The sequence below is a fragment of the Ischnura elegans genome, chromosome 9 (assembly GCF_921293095.1).
Source record: "Ischnura elegans chromosome 9, ioIscEleg1.1, whole genome shotgun sequence".
NCBI classification, from domain to species: Eukaryota; Metazoa; Arthropoda; class Insecta; order Odonata; family Coenagrionidae; genus Ischnura; species Ischnura elegans.
In genome coordinates, this window is record NC_060254.1 from 74,443,093 (window position 1) to 74,458,881 (window position 15,789).

The window sequence follows — 15,789 nt, forward strand, 5'->3', positions numbered from 1 at the left end:
CAGTAGTTTTGAACTTAAAAACAACTAAATTTTAAGAAATAAAACTTGTCAAGACAAAGGAATACTGCATATAAAACTCTTGAAATTGGGAAAGTAGTCAAAACGGTTAACTAAGGTAAGAGTGTCAAGTCGTTCTATCATTAGAAAAACTCTTTATCAGAGAAAGCGGTAACATTACTAACGAGGAACTTCCTGGATTGTGTATTTCAATCAATTTCCCATAACCGAAGTGGTTATACACAAGAATGACTATACACACTATGCACCACAAGGTTACGCATAAAAAGCACACACAATTTTCATTTCATAATCTTTTAATAAAATGCATAATTCATGTTTTGTCATGCGGATGGAAATTTTAAGCCACTGAGAAGCCAACACGATCGCTCAACATGCTCTCACACCTAATGGTGGCAAACATTCGTAGAATTTTACGAAAACAAAACAATGAGATTTAAGCTAACGACTCCTCCAGATAAAGCATAGGCGAAAGTGATACCATTTCCCAGGCGTGCAATGCCCACATCGAAAGTGGAAGACGAACCTTAACTGGTATTAGAGCAATGAAAATCGAAAGGTTATGCGACAGTGACGGTTAAAAGGGTACTCATGCGGGAACTTTGAATCTTTTACTTCGGCTAATTCATTAAAATCACAAAACAGATCTCGATTGCGTCAGTGAAAATCGTTAACACCATCGGCTTTTTACAAAATCTTTCGACAGCGCAGTAGACAACTTTGGATCCCTACCAACCGCAAATTTGAATTTTGCACATAAAATGTCCAATTATATAGATGGTAAATTTATTACTAGGTAACTATCCAATCTTCCATTGCACGCGTAAACATATGAGCGAGTTGCGATCATCAACACAAAATATACAATCTACATACTTACACTACACAATTCGCATATCTACGATATACTTCCATTCTCTTGTAAGTTATAGAAATCGAGGAATCCGGGGAAGTACCTACGAATTGGTACTCTCTATTTTAATAACAGAATTATTCCAAAATAGCTAATTTGGCCTTTACATGGTATATAACACTTATACTCTAAAGATTTACAAGTTTGTACGATAAAAATAAAATTGTTAAAATAATAAAAAAAAAAATTCCAGAGAAGGGTAGAGGAAGGGCTGGAGTTGAGCAAGGTAGGAATCCTGTAAAAGTGTGAACTCTGGGATAGATAATGGCTGAAATTTTCCATTTAAACATTGTAATTTTATTTTCCATCTAAAAAATATATTTTAAGAGTCCTCTTCAACAATAAGGATAACATAAAGCTACACGTGCGGTTAAAATCATACCAATATCAATTGGACAAACCAAATATTCAATGAATATATATTACAATCAAAACAAAAGCGCTGCTGACACAGCTAACGGAATGCCAACGTCTACTCGTAATATGAGCAGCAGCTAAAAGAAAAACATACGCGACGTGCCTGCCCCAATTAGTTGAATGCCAAATCTTCTCAAGGAACGGCCCGGAACTATGAGAATATATCAACAAGTTAAGAAGGAGACAAGGGGTCAAGGATTGTGGCTCCATCGCCAGCACGAAGAGCGTTGATAAAATTTAAAACGCCGACTAAGAATTCGGAATGGATGTCAAACCATTCCTTGCGGCCTTTATACGCGACACATCAACAGGTACGAGTTATAGTCTGTATACCGTAGGGGGGCGCACAGGCCCGCCAGCTACCTGAGTCGGTCCGCGAGCGCCGGGGAGGATAAAAATTCTGTGGGAGCGACTTAGGTAGCTGGCGGGCCCGTGCACCACCCTACGGTATACAGACTATAATGTCTGATTGCACTAGTTAGCATTGATTTAGTGAACCGGAACTGAACATGTACGAATGCTTCAACTAAATTAGAACGGGTACTATTTTCAATTCATCCGCTCGCAAATGCATGTGGTTAAACGGTGCACTTTGGCGTTCGTACATTTAGACATTAACTTGTGCGAGCTAATGTACCGTGTAAACAGGCCTTCCCGTATACGTAGGGCATACGCTGAAGTTGATATCTAAGCATGACAAGTGTGGGAGGGTCTTTAAAATAGAGTGCTCTATTTTAAAGACCCTCCCATATCTATACCAAATATAACCACGACTGGCTGTATAAATTTTAGCATGTTACTTGCGTGAAAATGGATCGCGTTTCAGTCAAATTCCACAGAGGAATGGGAAATAACGTTTCGACAATTTTCATAACTATTTTCAGTCTTATTAATCACATAATGGCTTCTCAGTCAACAAGTATGGTTAAGGAAGTAAAACAAAGAAAAGAATTAGCCACCAGATCCACCTAATTCAAATGAAGTTCTTCGTCACCAAAATGTAATGCATAGTCAGCAAAAGCAATCAGTCAGCGAATACCTGAGAATTAGAGCTATGTGGTGCTTCATCGAGGAGGCATCGCGGTCAAAATGATTATACAGGGAGACAAAGGTGGATTTAGGTGGGGGGGGGCACGGGGGCGCGTGCCCCCCCCCCCCTCAACTCCAGACGCTTAAAAATAATAGACAAGATTTTTAATGCAGTTATCATTACGTTCGCTTCATTTTTTGTACTACGGAGCCTCAATAATTTAATTTAATATTAACAACTTTCATATCAAAATAAAGGAAATATTTTCTACAGTGATGGTTGCATTTTGTTTTTAATCTTAAATGTGAGAAGACCTGTCAGACTATTGTGCCCCCTCCCCAGAAAACAAATCCTGGATCCGCCCCTATAGGGAGACACAAATATGCAATCAGCCCTATCCTCTGGCATGACGGTGATTACATCTCGAAATAGTATTTCCCGGAAAGTAAAACACTCCAGCATCAAGAGCTACAAGGTGAGCGTTTCCGTGCCAGCTAGTCCGAGAAATAAATTTGATCAACCGATAATGCAGAGATTATACTGCGCATTTGTTTCGTGCAAACATATGACGCATTCGAAAAGGAAACAAATAATCACGTGTAAAATTTCGGCCTCGCAATTTCCGCTCTCGCATGACTAGCATGCGTGACTAAATAATCTACTGTCGTCATACCATGAAAAGTAAGACAGAAAAATACGATTTACGTAAGACCAAATATAGTCTAGGACTTAAATATGTTATACTTTTCACATGAAGTCCTGGCATGTAACTAATCGTAAATCTTTCGCACCATTCATTGATTTACTCTATTATTTTGAATTCAGAGTTGTTTATTCCATCACTTTTAAAATAACATTACTGATTCACAAAATACCGCATCAGAATTAATAATTTTCAGCAACCCAAAACATTTGTCGTGCTCTTTTCTTTCATTTAGATTTAACTCACTATCCATTTTTCTAAAAAAATTGCGTTTTTAGCTTGTGATCCATATTTTAACTTTCTTTTCAGCAATTGATATCTCGTGGACAATTTGGCGGATTTTTCGCAATAAAAATTTAATTTTACGTAGGTATTTCCGAAGCATTACTACCATGCGCAATTTATTCCCTCAGGGTGCTCTTACCGAAAGAATGCGTCCAATCATGGTGTACGCCTTTATAAATATTCCGTTTAGAACTATTATTTACGAATAATTTGCCTTTTTATAGATTCGATGCGTAAAATGACCCAAAAGCAACCCATAAGGTGAGAGGGGGTACCGTATTTCTTCGAATATAGTCCCCTAATTTTGAAGCTTGATTTTCAGGAAAAAATTCCCCCTTTATTTTCACCATGGGCATTTTTGGAAAAAAGGGGGGACTATATTCAGACAAATACGGTATATACAATGAAAATACATTTTAGCTATAATGCTTGATGTAATTGTTGACGTTGGTAGGGAGTTGCTGACGGGAGGAGAGCGGGGATTGTTGAGAAGAGGGGAAAAAAGGAGAGCTGTACGAAGTAGGGAGGTAAAAATATACCGTATTATCTCTGAAGGCCGTTTTACACGGGGCACGGAATTGCGCAGGTTAGAACTGCATTAAATTCTAAAATGGCGTGGAATTTCCCGAATGCATGCTTGAACGAATTAATAACAGGGGCTATTGTGCCATCTCACGTCCACGCATTCTCGCAAGTGTTCTAGCAATTCACCCCTTTACACGACGCAATTTTGACTGCGCCTTCGCACACACGACAGATTGTGCAAGTACGTCTCCGATGTAAAACGGTCTTAAGAAAATAAACAGGATTTGGAAAAAACAAACGTCTGGCGTTACACAGGGGTACGGAAAGTATTATAGTTACAGTCGAATCAAACTTAGACGGCAAATATAGAAACGCCAACAAGCATTACTCGCGGTCGCCATACCGTTAAATTATTGCAGAACGTTCGTGTGGAAATACGCATGCCTTTCGCCACGGTTCGAAGAAGGTTTCCGTAATGCCGGAAGTGATTCAATTTCGTCAAAAGAAATGTCGAGACGACGACAGGAAGGAGACTTGCGCGCGGCGCACCGTTCCGTGAAATTTCAGACGAAAAAGGAACACAATTTGGCTTCTTCAAGAGGATACGTTTCATAACACAGGAGTAAAAACATGGGTACCTCTACGAAGCACACTCCATCACCAAGCAACTACAATACAAATTGTGGGCAATGTCTCACTAAACATGCATGGAGCTTTGACCATAGAGGTCCACTATATATGCATAGTGAACAATTTCCACTCGACTTGCGTGGAACAGAAAAATTGTCCGCTATAGAAAGATGTCCGCCATTCAAAAGGGGCCCCGCTGTCTGGAAAATTATGGCACATAAAAAAATTGCACGTGCATAAATTGCTTCGTTCGAGAAAAATATAATTATAACCTTTGATTGATGCTTGATCTAAAAAATATTGAAACAATACTCTTGTAGCTTAAGAGGAAAACGGATACAGCAGTAACGGCATCTGGAAGAGAATTGCGTAAGCAAAGGAGACGTGCATAAACAGGAAGGAGCTTATGAGAGGATTGTTATGTAAGTATTAAAAGAAAAGGTTAGTGAAGAGTCTGGCCTTAGTGTAGCACTCAACGGTGCGGAAACATGGACAGGACGAGAGGAGACTGGAAGTATCGGAGATGTGGATGTGGAAAAATGGAGAAAATGAAATGGAAGGAGAGGAGGATAAACGACGAAGTGCTGGACTTGGTTGGTGAGAAGAGGCAGCTTTTAGATGAGATACGGAGGAGACGGAAGGTATGGATGGAGCGAGTACTTATTGTTAGTGGGGAAGGGATGATGAAAACAGTGTTAAGGTCTGTTTACACGGTACATTAACACGAACGGGTTAATGTCTAAATGTATGAACGCGAGAATGAACGCCAAAATGCACCGTGTAACCACCCAACTTGTGCGAATGCATGCACAGAAAATAGAACCTGTTCTAATTTGGTTCATGCATTCGTTCATGTTCCGTTCCGGTCCACAAAAATCATTCACGCAAACGTACATTAACTCGTACGTGTTAATGTATCGTGTAAACAGGCCTTTAGAGTGTAAAAAGATAAACGAGGTAGATGAGTGAAGAGAATAAGATTTTTAGATGGAAGGAAAAAGAGTTGGCCTTATAGTAAATTGAAGATGGAAGTCCATGAGGGGATGAGAGACTGTCAGAATACTTCTTAAATACTCCATGCAAATCCACATTTATCGGCAGAAAACTTGAAAAAAAACTCTTGCTGCATATAATTCTTCCAATTTTTCCAAGATAAGTTCTTCTACAAGCGATGGGCATTCAATAATTAGAATTTTTTGGGAGGAAGAGAAATTTCTCGGATATTAACCAGTGCGCCCGGTATTGCAGTTAATTGAGGCAAATTATAAAATTTTCAGCTCTCCGCGTCTACTATGAAGAATGTTCCCTTTTTGGAGAAGGGGTTAGAGGCATAAGCTTCATTACTGTTACAATATTTCAGAAGGACGCTAATAGAAAGATCTCGTTGAGGGAGGTTTAACTGTAACACATGACTATATCTTTCATTGGCATCCACTGAAAATATAGGTTTTAATTTCCAGAATGGATCATAAAAATGTAAGAAAAATATCGCATTTCTGTAAAGCAAACACATATTTTGACACACGATATTAAACGTTAAAAAAATCAAGATGGGAAATTGATATTTCATTCAAAAGACTTCATGAACTCCAAAATAATTTAAGAATCATCTTCCACAAAAATGTGGAATTAAGAATAGGGTGGTTTCCTATTATTTTTTTATTGCTTTAATCGAAAGATTATTACTACTGGAGTACGTATTTCACGCTTTTAGATTTTTAAATGACGATATCTATTTCTCGCGATTAAATGAAAAGTGAAAATTTTCAAGCGAGCGAAAACGCGACGCTTAAGTATGAATGTCGGGAAGTCTCTCCGCGTGACGTATTTCTGGTTCCCCCTCCCGCCCTGCGAGGTGACCTTGAGGCGAGGCTTAGCGCTGATACGACGGAGGCTGCTAGCGGCTAGCCTAGTACCCTGCTGGCTGGTAGCGCTTGGCTTAAATAAAGATTATTAATAACTTATCAAACGAGGAAAACTTTCCGACCTTAGCCAGTTTTAATAAGTGATTGTTAAGACATGTTTCCCTGAGCTCTGCGCCTCATGCATGCATTGGTAACCTCAGACGACGTATAACTCCTATCTTCTCGTATACAAACTAGGTCCCTGTGACGTCACGTGGAGTGGCATCGCATGGGCGCCAATCTGGCCCTTTTCAAATGAGGATAAAAATGGACCATTGCCATTCGTCTAACCCGGTATTTCTAAAACAAAATAATTTGTATATTATGAATACACTAATGGTGGGTAACGAATCGCAATCAATGCCTTTCGTTTTCTTTGATGAAGGAAACTACCCTATTCTCCAGATAAACAGCTGACATATTAATCAGAAACACGCAAAACCTATGGCATCCACTCCAGGAACCCCTAAACGTATATACTCTCTCCTCTCCCCCCCCCCCCAAAATATCCAAACCCCCTGAAAGTATGAGGAGACAAGATAATCCAGAACGAACTCGTAAAGTTTACGCACTTTGACTTAAGAAAAAAATATAGAGTACATAACTACTCCAAGAAATCGTTCACTTAACGAATAACACCACTATTGAACAGTGGTGTCATGGACAAATTAGCAGTGCCGTAATGCACTTTCCTTAACTTTTTTAGACGTGAAATATTACCTTGTGTTTCTTCATTACAAGTTATTATTTACATTTTCTTAGATTATTTTGTGTTTGGTTACGAATGTATATACTAGAAATATTTGAGGCAACAAAATTGATAAAAGTGTTATTTGAAAATTATGCCTTTTGCCTACCAGTGCCGGAACGGCGTTCCGGCGTCACGACATCACTGCGTATGACAAAAAAATGAGAAGGTGGGAAGAGAGGCTAACTTATAAAAAGTTAAAAAAACAACCATGAAATCGTGAGGTCGCCACAACTTGATTCACTCCTTAACAGATAAAGGACTTGGACACACTAAAAGAGGGCAGTTTGAGAATCGGATATTGCGCGGACAAGGAATTTCCACTACGCCCTGCAGTTGAGTGGGAAAGCAAACCGAGATATCAAGCATATCGCCTTCTAAGTACACAATACATGGTGCCTGGTTGACGTCCAACACTTTCCCGACGAGTCGGTAAACTGTCCACCGATATTAAGAAGAGTATTCAGAGAGCGCCGTTCATTCAACATTTTTATACTATTACGGGCATCAAATCAGTACCTTAATAGTGCAGAGTCGCTGAAACGAGTCATTCATAAAATATTTATTATTCACGGAGCAGGCCTTGCTATCCGTAGCAAATTCTGTCTTCCGAGCTTCGAAGACCACTCATTCGATTTTTAAATAAAATACATCTAACTTTACCTTTTTCATTTTTAGAGTTTACTGATGGTTTGCGAATATTTAAAATAGATATTCATTTTTGAATCGAAAAGGACGTTACGGCACATTTTTCTCGTTTCCTGATGAAGACATCGCAAATGCGGATTTGAAGCAATAAAGCGGATTCAAATTATTTCCTTCCTTCAATGTGTAGCAAAGGTTTTTCTAAGATGTCAAATAAATTTGCATATTATTACGCTCATCAGTGCATCAATTATTAGGCAAATGAAAAAGCGTTATTTATTTTTTCCGATTACAAGACCCCACCATTTGAAATGCCTCCTTTCTCTCGAGTTCATCATTATGAACACTGTAATAATATAATAGCTACATGGAAATTGTAGGCATGTCGAATTCATAAAAATTTACCAGTAGATCATTTAGTACGCAAACAGAATATACCCCTTCCTATAAATCACCATTCTGCCACTAGGTTGCCATTAAAAGCTGGACCACTGACATCACTCTAAATATTTATTCAGGGCGACATTTTATGCCGAATATTCGCCATATTATTGAATAATCACTTCTAGCTATAAAAAAGATGTTTCTCCTCCTTTATTATCAATCCTAAATTTTCAATTTTTGCTAATAATGTAAGGAAATGTACTCCACTGTAACTACACTAATATTGCTAAAATATAAATGTATAGTTAGATGAGACAGCGAGAATATTGCGAATGGTAATAACGCTCCAAAATACCGTGAAATTAATTTTTTACTGCGCAATTATGCCAAATTGCCAAAGAAATATCAATTGCTGAAAAGAAAGTTAAAATATGAAGCCGCAGCAAGAAAACATGTTTTTTTAGGAAAACGTATAAAAAGATAAAATCAAGAGAAAGAGTCAAGAGTACGGTATATGTTAAGGTAGCTAAAAAATGTATTTCTGATTAGAAATTTTGCGATAAATTATTTAATTTTAAAAAGTAATTGAAAAAACAACTCCGAATTCAAAATAACAGAGTAAATTAATCTATGGAGTACCCACCCGACAAGAGAAATTATCATTCTCCTTCCGTAATCAACAGATGATTCATGGTCATGCGAAAGTTTACAATTTCAAAAAGCGCCACATAAAACGCCAAAATGAAATGTCAAGCATAGAGGGAGAATGATCAGATATGATTCGCATCAACCAACGACTAAGGCCACGACCGAAGAGAGAAAAATAGTCGTCACGCTTGCATCAAGACAAACAACCGAATTGTTTTGGAGAGAGAACGCCACGCGATAGCTGGTTGAGATCAACGTGATTCCAGAGGCACATCCGTACTCCACACATTTTACCTGCCTCGGTTGATAAGAACGTCCGTTTCCCACATAGAGCCCAAAGCTGCCTTGACCGCAACCGTCCGAATTCCGCACATTACCCCTAACCCAACTTTCCTGACCGCAAGAGTTCAAATTTCGCATATTCCTACTGAGTGGGTATGCCTACAGTTATCGGTCGTCTCGGATCTTAAGTAGGCAATATAGTTTTACATGCCAGTAACCTCACTCACTCAATCCCATGGCCATTCATACCCTAAATCCCTAAATGGTATCCGCCTTCGGTGACTCCCATTTTCCCCATATCAATCAGCACCTCATCCTTCCATCTTTTTCTCGGTCTTCCTGGAGATCGTCTTCCATCAGGGTTTTCTTCCGGGAATTGTTTCACTAGGGCCTCTTTCTCTCTTCGTGCGATGTGCCCTGTCCATCGTAATCTGCGGCTCTTAGCTTCAGCTACTACGTCTAGCGAGTCGAAAAGGTCCCCGATTTCCTTGTTGTTTTTTTCTACTCCAGCTTCCATTCTCTCTTGTTGGCCAAAAAACCTTCCTTAACAAGTGTTTTATAATAAATATATAATATATTAATAAATATAATATAATATATTATAGTATAAAGTGCTTTATTTCCAAAGACAGTTCATTTCTTTTCCGTTCTTTCGTCGATAATCCATGATTCAGCTCCATATAGATATATATGTATATATTATAGGTTTTATAAATTTTAAGTTTGGTTCCAGATGAATAAAATTTTAGATGTTAGCAGTTTATTCAGGGCATAAATTCTTCTATTGGCTGAATTTTCTGTTTTGTATCTCATATGATTCACTACTGTTTGAGCTGATTATGGCACCAAGGTATTTATTTACTCTTTCAAAATTGTGATCCTCAATTGTAATGTTTCTGGAGTTATCAGGGTTTCGACCAAAGGACATTTAAAAAATCAGAAAACATCTTAATTTTTGTGAAATTTAGTTGTTTGTAAGCTGGTCGAGGCATTAAATAGACATAACTGACCAAACCGAAAACAAAAATTAAATATTACTTTCAAGTTTCGTTGAAGTTTTAATTAGTAGAACAGCAATACTACAAAATCCCAGCTTCACACTATAACACGCATCTAGCAGGAATATCCCACACACCCGCTCGAAACAACTAGCTACTGGTCATTTGCGGAATACAGATTTGGACGTATCAGTGGACCTTTTTTCGAGCCCTTATTTGGGTCATAATATGTGCGGAATATGGATGCGACCCTTCAACCACTCTAACCTTCAAGCTTACAGCAAATCGAGCAATTATTCGAAATATGACGAGCAGACATGGATTTGACCCTCAAGGCATACCTCAAAATACGGGTCGCTAAACAATGCCGCAAGCAGAAGCTATAATTTTGACGACCACGAAAGGCCAAAGATTTGCTGACATTGAAATACCTCGATCCGGCTGAAGAAAGAGATAGCTAGTTTAGGTCATCACAGGCACATGAACTATCGTGCCCTCAAAATCCAGAAAACAAATCAACAAATTTAACTAGGCCAAAGCAAAAAAATTGTCGTCAGGCAGTAAACAGAATTGCGATCGCCATGAACTCAAATATACAAGAGAACGATACCCAAACCATTCTTAGAGGTCGATAATTTCGGTCATAAAAAATACTTGAAATGCTGCCGACAGAATCCAAAAAGTTCAAAGCATACTGACCTTGCCAAAAACCGCTGACCAAAATCATTTAATAAAATGTTAATAGTAGCACGAATAATAGGCTATTTTGGATTATAAATCCTTTTACTCTTATTTCTCCATCAGACTTTATCCAGTTCAACATATTTCTTCTTTCTAATACGATTCATAATTTGCCCCATTTAACAACCTTATTCCGGTCTTCCCCCAAACTGCATTAATTAATAAAATGGTGGCAATGCGATTACCAATATTCCAACGTGTCTTTTTGAAACTACATTTGGTTTCTAAAAAAAATATTTTGCCGTCTGTAGCATCAAGTGCTAAATAATATTGACAGTTGCACCTCAAGTTTGTCTTAGCCAGTGAAAATTGCCAGTATGCAATAATGGGTTTGCTTTTTTCAGGAAGTGATGAGATGGAAATAAACGTAACGCTTATTCAGGAATTTTATCCTAATTACGAATGCGTTTCTCAGACGATAAGGATCGCCTGGCATTGAATCAATTCATTTCTAGGCCACGAGAACAACCTCCATAACACCTGGTTTGAAATTCGCTGAAAACGATGGATAAGGGGTTAATTAGCCGGGAAAATACCGGAATGTATGCGGTATGAATTACACGAGATTTCAATCAAGAAAAAACATTTTTCTAACAGGATATGAAATCATATTGTTAGATACTTAACGCGAAGTTGTAGAAGACACTGTTCCGGTGTAAGTGAAAAACATGAGTATTGTTGCACAGAGTAAACGTAAATAAAAATATTTGGTCGCCAATCAATGAACATCTGAAAATTAGAAATAACAATACAACAATATCGAATTCAATACTATTCCAAGATTCAGATGGAAAAAATTATTTAATCTTTTAATTGTTTAGTTTAGTTAATACACGAACCCTAAAATTAAATTTTTCTCCAATAAGAAAACGTTACATTCATTCCCAGAAAAAAAAATCAAGCTGATATAGTAAGCATTTTTTTTATGATATACACCTTTTGCAAAAGAACTTGTCAAATGCAACGATACGAACCAAACATCACGACTAAAAATAACGTGTTTTTTTTTATCCTCTTGCGGCTATTTTTGACGGGTAATATCTGTGACATTCATTAGCCTAGCATCCTTTCCCATTCTTTCTCCAAACTCATTCCAAAATATAAAAAAATGATGAAAATTTATTAAAATGACCGTGTTTTGCTAGACTTCACTACAGGAAAGAATGTTTATTATAAGAATAACAAAACATGTTTACGAAATAGGCGTCAGTCAGAATAGAGAACAGGATAGGCCGGAAAATTATTGGAGAAATTGCTCAAATAGACGTAATAAAGAAGACACTTTAGAATCAAAACCGGATTAACTGGTACCGTACCAAGTTATGACGCCGAATATAACAGGGAAAAAAGAAAAATGGAGACTAGGCCGTTAATATACAGTCACTAACGGTTCACTAACTTAAATAAATTGACGCATAGACGTCGGCAGGTGAAATTCATCACCTACTAAAAAGTGAATCACGAAAAACTCTTACGTTCAACACCTCATAAAAGAAAGACAGCAGTTATATCCTTGAATTAAACACCCAACGAGACGCATAAAGAAGTAATGGGCAAGAGAGAAATTTCACTAACACAAACTACACAGATGCATGCATAATATAGTACCCGAAGTTCATCTATCATAGCTGCAAAATTTTCAAAGAAGGGCATATGACAGCGACTTTTTGATTAAGCAGTTCATTTCTGCAAGTGAATGCGTGTTTCACACAGACGACGTTAAGAATTTCTACATCATTAAGTGTAAAACGTTTAAAATGAGTGTTGATATTCCAGGAAATGAATGCAAAACACTAGAGAACGTTAGAAATACTACAGCAAATTGAGATAAATAAGTACACAAAAAAATGCCCTGCTGAACCAATCGTTTAACGTCGCACACTATCCCGTTGACTACAACCGAGAGGTAAGACAATGACGTAATGTATTTAGGGCTGGTTTCATACTAACTGATTATCGCTAACCTTAAAATGATACAGACTTTAAGTTTACCTATACGTAATTGAAAGTTCTTGTTAGCTTCTTTATAAGATAAGACTTTCAGCTAACCAGAACTTTCAGCCACCACCAGTTAAAGTTGAAGGCTGTATTATCTTATGGATAGGGAAAAATAAACATTATAAAATCGGGTCCATAAGCATTTCACTTCGACTCGACAGATGAGACGTATTTCATGGATCGGAGCACTCAGACATAGATAAATCCGGGTAGATAAGATATATTATCAATGAAAAAGTGAATCTCAAGGGCATGACTAAAACCTTAAGAATGTTTGATTGGCAGAAGTCGAGGCTTGTCAGACAAGAAGCAAGAGGTTGCTACCAATTGAGGTTAACAGGATCGATCCCGAACATAACTTTGAAGCGGCATTGCGGGCCGGCAAAGTTCCCATTCGCTAATGGAAGCACGAACGGATCGAAATGTCTGAAGGCACGGTGCACAAGGAGGCATAAACAAAACGTACACAGCCGACAAATCGTTACAAGGTCACATGCCGTGGAGAAAGAGGTACGCCCTCAGCGAAACCTTCATTACGTACACATCACGGGACCAAAAATTACATCATCACACGACATTCATCAAGTATCTATAGCAACCAAATAATCAACTGTAAAATCCGCGCAAACATTAACAGGGGAAGACTTCAGGGCAATAACCAGTCAATACGAAAACAAAGGTGAATTTTCGAGAGGAATGAGAAAAAATAATGGTTTTTGCTATGAGAGTGTAACATATACGCTTAACGGTAATTTTACTTCGTAAAGTACATGAATGACACACTTTAGAAACGCAAGTAAGGATAAAATGTACCCAAGTAGGAAGATATTTTACGCATAAACGTATCCAACACAATGGGACATGACATTCGTCTAATTGTAAGTCAAATCAGCTCAGAACTTCGCGTGATAAAACGTAAAATTGTCATTAATTGCGCAGGCATTTTGGGTACGAATTTTCACCATTAGTCAAAAATGACCAACCAAATCTATTTAACAAAGCTTCCACTCACGTTGTCAGGTGTTGATAGTCACACTTTCTTGCTCAGCGGAACAAAACTCGTCTCCCTCAGCATATAATCAATACCATGAAAAATAAATTCACTACCAGGTCGCCCAAACTGTCGTAAATATATAGTATAATCATTCAAATTTCAAACGAGAATACAATAACAGCAACTTAGAAGACATAAGGGTATAGTGACTACGTTTTCTACGTTCGTCACACACAACAACAAATTTGGTTCTCTAACGTTTTTCACTAAATTTTAAAATATTCCATTGACAGATGTCTGCATTTGTATCATTATTAATAGCTCATGCAAAAAAGATACACAGTTAAGAACCTAACCGTAATTTAAAATGGAATTGGAAACTTGACGGATGATCACCATAACAAACACCAAATTCATTTAGAAACTGCCATATGGAAGGATAATTATAAGGTTTGGTAACTAAATAATATAAGCGTACTTATTTAATTGACACCTTCAAAATAAAACAATCAAAATATTAATCCTAACACCGCAGTTAGAAATAACGAGCTACGGAAATACCTATGAACTAAAACAGTCACATACGCTCTCATGCAATCCACGAACCAACATATGAACGGATCATAAATAACTAGTGCTGTGATTCTGCATAATCGAAAAGAAAAAAAAACTGGGAATTAACATGTGTGAGCGTGGTTAAAAACGATCATTTCAGTTGGGGAATTAACTCTTTGAGATTAGAGATGGATAACATAATTGTTGTGGCACGCAAGAACACAAAAGTTCACGACGGAATAATAAGTTGAGCTCAAAAAGGCCTCCTTTACAATAGAAGATCTTTAAACAGCGGCTACACTGGGCATGGAAATCCGAAACAAGACTTGACATATGTCATGCTGATGTCCTCAGCCTCTCAAAGGCTCATCACATGCCGAGAGACAGCTGTTCAATTAAAAATCAAAATACCTCAAAGGCGCACACGTCAAATCCATGATGGTAGCGATAGCTACACTGGGGACGAACCATCGGCAGCGCGTAGTCAGAATGCGACAAGTTATTCTGAATAAATCTCATCTTGATGCCCCATTTACTATGACACTCGTCAGACAACTTGGGAATCAAGAATTCTCTTCGTTATTCATGCGATGATTAAGGTGACTACAGAACCAGATTATAAGCTCAAGGCAAAACGAAATGGTATCACGACGTAATATTCATACGAACTTTATTCAAAATAATATTTAGCTCCATTGAGGCCTTTAAGTGGGCGGATAACCATTTCATTTGAATAACTGAGTTCATTCAAAATGTGCTGCAGAAAACTAGACACATGAATCATTAAACAGATAAGACCTAAGAAGATATCGTGGCATGAATACAGGAAATACATATCCAACATAATGTAAGAAAACCGTTGCTGGCAACTAAAGCCACTCGCTTCTAGCATGACCTGAGAGTGGGCGGAAAATACAGGTGAAGAACATGCGTATAGCGTAACCCAATTAAACACTGACGTTAAATTTACGGAGAACTCAATTACTACGGTACACATTTAGCTTCCGGGATAATGATCTACAATAAATGAAATATACACAACTTGATATGAGGCATTGAACATATCGTTAAACACATGCATAGCAAATTCAAGTAAAATACATGGCAATATATTGTCTTACCAGCTATCTAGGGTCGTTCGATGTCTTGACCACTTGTTAATGCCGTAGATACACGTAACGTTATATCTCCAACAATGAAAACACTAAAAACACAAATAATATCCACAAACTCGATGATAAACACTCAAATTCTTCGTAAGATTACAACCACAACACTGACAAGTGTCTCGCTGACAGTCTTGAACCTCCACGAATTACGGAATGTATCAAACGATTTTCAACGCAAACCGAGTGCGCATGCTCAGATGCT

At 37.8% G+C, this 15,789-nt stretch overlaps 1 protein-coding gene across 3 annotated transcripts in view; it reads right to left on the bottom strand.

The window, feature by feature from the left end:
* The window catches only part of LOC124164930 (transmembrane protein 184B), a 255,093-nt gene extending 239,332 nt beyond the window's left edge, over positions 1-15,761 (bottom strand). The window contains exon 1 of one of the 3 annotated variants that reach the window (XM_046542167.1): positions 15,540-15,761. The gene's annotated coding sequence lies outside the window, so the exon portion shown is untranslated. The remainder of the gene's footprint in view (positions 1-15,539) is intronic. The other 2 variants (XM_046542168.1, XM_046542169.1) reach the window with 2 other exon arrangements.
* Between the last annotated feature and the right edge of the window lie 28 nt (positions 15,762-15,789).